Raw genomic sequence first — 7511 nt, 5'->3', positions numbered from 1 at the left:
ACCCCTCGGGGCGCGCGGCGAGCTCTCCGGCGCGGTGGAACCCGAGCGGGTCTGCGCGGGGAGGGCGCGGCCCCCCTCACGCGGCGCCCTCTGCGTCCCGAGTGTTTTTGGTTTTGCTTTTCCGGTAGCGGGAATCGAACTCACGACCTCGCGTTTGCCAGGCAGGCGCTGTGCCGCTGAGCTAAATCCCCAGCACCCCCAAATGTTGATTAAACGTTTGTAGGGGGAGAAAAGGTCTAGACGCGTTGTCCCGACGAAAGAGCCCTGAAAGTTTTACAAAAGCTACGCTTTAATTTGGGAAGGAAGTCTGAAAAAGACCAGTCAGGATGGTAAAAATGAAGGCGAATCACTGTAGATATCGGTGTGCGGCAAGATAACGTGCGTGCCTCGCTCTCGGGGTCCCCACGTCAAGTCCTCGGCCCCGCCCCGACCCACCGGCAGCTGCGTACGTTAATCGAGAGTCCGCTCTGCGGGGATCTCAGCTCTTTCCATGTTCTCTTTTGGCCAAAAAAATGAAACCTTACTTCGGTTGGTAGGTTCTATTTGTTATTCACAATCTACACTTAGCGGTGTGGACTTTAATGTGTGTGTGTACGTTGCATTTTTAAAAATTATGCTCCAGGATGTAGTAATTTTAATTCTTACAATTTAACTGCATAGGAGACTAGCATTAGGTTTCTTCAATCCTGCTTCCTTTTATGTTCCAACCGGGAATGTTAGCATTGCTAATAATACATTCCTGTCCAATTCCACCCACTTTTCTGCCTTTAATTAAGTGCTTAGAGACGTGGTTCTCCCATACATTAGATCTTGAGGCACAATTCAGTACTTCAGGAAGTACTGAGCTTCGTATAAATACAGGGTATTTTAAATGACAGTCTTAAAAAGACAATCTAATTGGTAATTTTTCATGAAGTCATTGTTATAATTACTTCAATATGACCATGTAGTTTTTGAATGATGCAGTTTAAATTGATACTAACACTGGGGAACTCTGGTTAATCCTCTTAAAATTGGCTGTCGGATTACTAAAATCTCCGAACATTCCAACTTGGTTTGTAATTAAACAAGGGAACGTTTCCTAATACTCTCCGATTCATAAACACATGCCTATTATTTTATAATACATTTTGACATCCTTTGAGAGGAGATCTTAGGAAGTTTTTTTCCCTCACTTTTCAAAAAGAAATATGAGGTCTGGGATGTAGCTCAGTGGTATACCCAGCACTCACAGTGATTCTCCTGCCTCAGCCTCCTGAGTGCTGAGATTACAGGTGTGCACTACCACGCCGGGCCTCTGTCTTCATAGATTTGCCTATACTAGACATTTTCTATGAATGGTTACTACAGTGTGTAACCTGTTTCTGGCTTCTTTCATTCAGCATACTATTCTTCAAGGTTCATCGCTGTTGCAGCATGTAGCAGTAGTTCATTTTTGTTTCTGACTGAATAATATTTCCATGTGTGGATATAAAACATTGTTTATCCATTTACTTACCTATTCATTGGTTGGTGGAAATTGGGGTTGTTTCTCCTTTTTGGCTATTATGAATAATAATACGGCTATGAATATTCATGTACAAGTTTTTGTGCAGACATGTTTTCAGTTTTCTGGGTTGTTAGGTTTTTTTGCAGCGGGGAGGAGGGTTTCAGGTACCGGGAATTGAACTCACAACGTTCGATTGTGAACGTTGGCGCTGTGCCACTGAGCTAAATCCCCAGCCCTGGGTTGTTAGGTTTTTAAATTGAATTTTTTAACAATTTATGAGAATAACACAGTATTTCCTTTGTGCCCAACCTAAACCTAAACCCACATGCAATCTATGTTCAGTGGAAAGTTCTCATAATTTCTGTGCTTTTATCATTCGTTCATTCAACAACTTGTTGCTACAGATCTGTTTTTGAGACAGGGTCTTGCTATGTAATTCAAAGTAGCCTTGAACTCATTCTGTAGTCCAGGCTGGCCTCCAGCTTGCATCAGTCCTCCTGCCTCCGCCTCCTGAGTGCTGAGATTACTGGTGTACACCACCACACTGGGCATGTTGCTACAGCTTGAACCCAGGGCCTTACACATACTAAGTATGCACTGTACCACTGAGCTACATGCCTGGTGGACAGCTATCTTCTAAGTACTTATTTAATGCACTGTAATGAATAAAAACTTTTTGAGACCGGGGTCTTGCAGTGTTATCCAGATTTGTCTCAAAGTCGTAAATTCAAGTGATCCTCCCGCCTCGGCCTCCTCAGTAGCTGGGATTACAGATGGGTGCCACCACACCCAGCATAAAATTGCCTGTTTTGGTGAAAATAACTGTCTAGCTACAACTGAATTTATATATATGGAATGGGACTAAAGGTGAATTATATGAAATTTACAATAATTGATCATTTTTAATTGCAAAAATGGCAACTTCACATGGCTCAACTTAATACTAAATCTGTTGAAATGATGTATATCCTTTTTATTGAGTTTAGATTAATTTGCCAAACACTTCCAGCATTGCACAACCTAAAAAAATCTGTGCTTTTGTTACTATTGCCTAATATTGTGCACATTAAGTAGTAGTCAAAGTGTCTAAAGGGAAAATCCAACTTTAAAATTGAAACACTTTTCCTCAGTAGCAAAACAAAATTGGTTGGATCATAAACAGTGCCATCTCAATTTAATCACATTACATAATTATACATTATAGCAATAGCTGGGCATCATGCCAAATGCCTGTAATCCTGGCCCTTGGGAGGCTGAGGCAGGAGTATCATCACATGTTCAAGGCCAGTGTAGACTACTATCTCAAAAAAAAAGAGATAAAGGGGCAGGGATATAGCTCAGTGGCACAAGCACCTGGCTGAGTTTGATTCTTAGTACCAGAAAAAAAAAAAAAAAAAAGGATGGAGGAAGGCAGGAAGACAGGCAAATCCTAGTGTTATCACGTAGTAGCTAGACAGGATAGTAGCTAGAAAGGATTAAAGGAAAGTAAGCTATGTAAGCCTAATTTTCCTCTCCTAAATTTGACAAAGAAATAGTACCCTCTTTAAGGTGACTGGCCCATTCCCCGAGATAGGCACTATGCTAGGGAGGATGAACAGCTCTGACAGTGTAACTTGTTCTTGCTGTACCCCACCTGCCTAGAACTGCCCTCCCCTGTAACTGCTGGCCCCTTCTTCTCAAATCCATTGTGCCAGCACAGGCTCGGCATCTTTCTACAACTGTCCTCCTTTGTTTCTTAATAGCATTTCAAGCCTTCCATTGCTGGCTCCAACTCAGGGGTTTAGAGGAGAACAGAAGGGGAATTAAAATATTTCCACTCTACTTCACCAGCTCAGCCAGTGCATCCAGTGACAGGAGTGGCTCCTGGCCCATGCAGGACAGTTCTGGGACGCGTGTCCGGAGTATGTGGGGTACATCACCAGCGAGGCAGTTTCTAAGAGGATGACTGCACTAGGTGAGTAACCTCCGCTCCCCAGTTGCCATGGATTAAGCAAGCTCTTCCTGGGAGGAATCCCAGTTAAACAAAGAGTTTCAGCCCCTAACAGGAACTTCAACAAGGTGAATGACAGTAATTATAGGCGCCACTTGCTCAGCAAGGCCCTGTGCCACATTTTGTGGGCTTTGAAATGACTTTTGTCTTTACAATAACCTTGTGATGTGCTATTAGTTCCCCTTTTGACATCTTGGAAAACTAAAGCTCAGCAAAGTGTGATCATTTACTGCAGTTATATGCTAAGGTGTGAGTCAGGACTCACACAATTCCTGAATGAATGGTCTCAATAATTTTATGACTTTTTATTATCTGTAGGCAGTATTCCACAGTTGAGCAACACTGTGTCTTTGCCTGGGTATAGGCTACATGGCCTTCTAGTTGTTTATTTTGCTTTTTTTTTTTTTTTTTTCATCATCTTAGTTAATGTTCACATCATATTCCACAAATTTTCCTTTTTCTCTTTTTTTTTTTTTTTTTTTTGGTCTTGTTGAGACAAGGTCTTGCTATGCAGTTTTGGCTGGCCTTCAGCTCACTTTGTAGCCCAGGCTGGCCTCGAAATCATGGTGATCCTCCTGCCTCAGCTTCCCAATCTAATAGTTTATTAAATTGTACATATATGTCTACTCTTTTGTAGGAATTTGTGAGGTTTTTCGGGTTTGTTTGTTTGGGTATTATTTGGGACAGGGTTTCACTATGTAGTTCAGGCTGGGTTTGAACTCACCATGTAGCACAGGCTGTATTCAAACTCATGGTGATCCTCCTGCCTCAGTCTCCTGAGTGCTAGGATTATAGGAATTTTATATTTTATAAAAAGACATTTTTTGAGAGTAGAGGGTAGAGATATTCTTTGAAGAGACGGTTGGTGAACCTATGCATGGTTGTGTTGTGAATAATGTTCTTTAAATACCCACAAATAACAGCTTCATAGGATCTCAGTGGAGATAATGATCTGTGGGAGAGTGAAGCTATTCAGTGTGGGATAGAATAGTGTCACAATTATTTGGATGATGTAGAGAAAGAAAGAGATTTGGATTTGTTTTCTCTTAATTGTTGCAGTCACTCATTGCAGTGGAAAATTGGCCTTTCAAGCTATTAAGCTCAAAAAAGGAAAGAGGAAGAAGTAAACATTAACCAAATACTGAAAATACTGTGTTCCCATATCTAATTTTAACTTCATAAGGTTCTTTACCTCCTGTGTCCACAAACTTAAAAAAGCAATAATAAGTAATCTTGTAACTCAGCATAAGGAATCCTAACCCTAGAAAAATCACTTGAATTGGGTGAGTGTGAAGTTAATACACAAATATCTCGTCATTAGGATGGTTATAAGGTACAGTTCTCCTCTTACGTGTTACACAGGCTTCGAATGGCTGTCTTTCTGTTTCCTTTTGAAGATTCTTTGGGAGACATTTTAGGAGCCTGTAAAGCTCACTATAGCTCCTGAAATGTTAATGCTGACACAGGGTATGGTTGAAGTGTAGGACACACAGAAATTATGTGTGAAAATTAATGTGGGACCTTGGGAGGCTGAGGCAGGAGCACTGTTGCGAATTCGAAACCAGCCCGGACTATAAAGTGAGCTCAAGGTCAGCCTGACCTTCATAGCAAGATCCTGTCTCAAAAAGACAAAAAGAAAACAAGAAAATTAATGGGCATAATGGTGCACACCTATAATCCTAGCACTTGAAAGGCTGAGGCAGGAGGATCAATTCGAGTTCGAAGCCAACCAGGGTTACAAAGTAAACTCAAGGCCAGCCTGAACTGCATAGAGAAATCCTGTCTTAAAAAGAAAAAAAAAAAAAAATTAGTATGTATTTATTTTGTTGCAATGCTGGGAATCAAATGCAGGGCCTCAAACAAGCTAAGACAGTGCTGTACCACGGAAGTAAACCATTTGCTTTGAAAAGGAATATTTGCTGGGCGTGATGGCACACACCTATAATCCCAACACTTGGGAGGCTGAGGCAGGAGGGTCGCTGGGAGTTCGAGACTGGTTTGGGCTACAAAGCGAGCTCAAGGCCAACCTGTACTGTATAGCGAGACCCTGTTTCAAAAAGACAAATAAATAAAAAAAATAAAATAAAATAAAATAAACAAGGTACCTTCAGGTAGTGATGAGTGTCTTAGACCAAACATGCTAAAGGGACATGGGCTGGGAGGGCACGAGGGGCTGCAGCCTCCCTGGGTAGGGTGTCACAGGCAGCCATTCTGATAAGTGACATTCGAGCTGAGGCTTTCGGGATGAAAAGGAGCAGCCAGGCCAAGCTCTGGGCCAGGAGCAGCAGAGCGTGGGTCTAGGACCGCTTGGGAGATCCGGGCCCTGTGGGGAGGCCGGAAGGAGGGGCGGGCGCGGTGGAGAGGGCAACGGGAAGGTCCTGTAGCTGCTGCCCGGAGGTGGCATTTGCCTCGAAGTGCAGCAGGACGGCCCTCAAGGATTTGAAGCATTTCGAGGTGATAGATTTAAGTTCTGCTTGTTGTGGAATTTTGAGCATCCACCTTCATATTCATTTTTTAAATATGGTTTGGTGGCACTGCAGCACTTTCTCTTTAAAGTCTGCAACTTCTGATAGAAGGGATTAAACCCGAGAAAGAGCTGGGGTGACCCGAAACCCCTCAGATAGCATCTAGAGCAAGGCAGATGGCTCTGAGTATCTTGTGAAGCTGATTAGACGCCTTGGCTTTGTCCCTGAGTCTCGGGGATGACACACAGGAGGGACAAGAAAGGGGAAATGTGGAAGGACCCCTGTAAACGCAGGCATGCGCCGGTTCCAACAACGAGGAAACAAACGCCTTGTTCTCTTTTTTTCCCTAACTTACCACCTTGAGAATTTCACATTTACAGATGGGCAGGGCTCTAGCTCAGTGGTGGAGCACTTGCCTAGCGTGTTGCCCCACCAAACAAGCAAATAATAAATTTTTTAAAAAATGATAAGGGGCTGGGGATTTAGCTCAGCGGCACAGTGCCTGCCTGGCAAGCGCGATGTTGTAAGTTCGATTCCTGGTACCGGAAAAAAAATTAAAAAATTAAAAAAATGATAAAACAAGAGGTTCAGTCCTATGGAAAAGTTGAGAAAATAGCACAATAATGTGTCTTCACCTAAATTCACCAGTTGTTAGCATTGCTCACACCTGCTTGCTGTCTCAGACACACATACATGATATGTATATGTCTGTACCATACCTTTTTTGATCTAGGATCTCATATGTAGTTTAGGCTGGCCTCAAACTCCTGGCAATCCTCCTGTCTCAGCCTCCCAAATGGTGGGATTATGGGCATGTGCCACCATGCTTGGCTGCTTCAACCTTTTTTAAAGTCTTTTTTTTTTTTTTTGCAGTTCTGGATATAGAACCCAGGACCTAGCACATCATAGGCAAGCACTGTGCCACTGAGCGCTACCCACTAAGCTATCCCTAACTCTAACCCCCAGTCCTTAAGTTTCAGATCATATTTTACCCTGAATACTTTAGCGTGCATAGGTATTTCCTAAGAACCAAGATATCCTTCTGGTGCTCCCCAAAACAAACATTAATATAAAACCTTACCTGATATGGAAGACATATTCACATTGCTCTGATGCCCCCAAATCTCTTTTTTTTTTTTTTGACAGTCTCACTGTGTAGTTCAGGCTGGCCTTGAACTCACTACATAGCACAAGCTGTTCTCAAACTTGCATCAATCCTCCTGACTCATCCTCGCCAGTGCCGGGATTACAGGTGTGTGTGCCACCACACCCAGCTCCAAGTCCAGGGGCCAATCAAGAACCATCCTGACAATAGAGAGTAGGAACAGGGAGGTAAATCTTGTATGAAAAAGAAAAGGACCAAGAGATAGAGGCAGAAAGGAGAAGAGAGGAAGGGATGGGAAATAATTAAAATGTGTCACATGCATGTACCAGCTCCCTATGAGGGATGTAATCATTGTAACTACAAACATGGACTAATGAAAAAATGAAAACTGGAAAAAAGAGACTCATTGCTCGCATTTCACTGTGATGCTGTTTCTTTTTTTTTTTTTTTTTTTTTTTTTTT

At 42.6% G+C, this 7511-nt stretch overlaps 1 long non-coding RNA gene across 2 annotated transcripts in view; it reads left to right on the top strand.

The window, feature by feature from the left end:
* Positions 1-29: 29 nt before the first annotated feature.
* Positions 30-7511, top strand: part of LOC106147534 — an 8376-nt gene continuing 894 nt past the window's right edge. The window contains exons 1-3 of one of the 2 annotated variants that reach the window (XR_001232457.1): positions 30-532; positions 3320-3443; positions 7091-7126. This is a non-coding gene — a long non-coding RNA (uncharacterized LOC106147534). Of the gene's footprint in view, positions 533-3319; positions 3444-7090; positions 7127-7511 lie in introns of those variants that run through there. The other variant, XR_001232458.1, reaches the window with a different exon arrangement.

This window comes from Chinchilla lanigera, unplaced genomic scaffold, assembly GCF_000276665.1.
Source record: "Chinchilla lanigera isolate Chin_1 unplaced genomic scaffold, ChiLan1.0 scaffold00174, whole genome shotgun sequence".
Classification (NCBI taxonomy): domain Eukaryota; kingdom Metazoa; phylum Chordata; class Mammalia; order Rodentia; family Chinchillidae; genus Chinchilla; species Chinchilla lanigera.
This window is presented reverse-complemented; position numbering and strand designations above follow the sequence as displayed.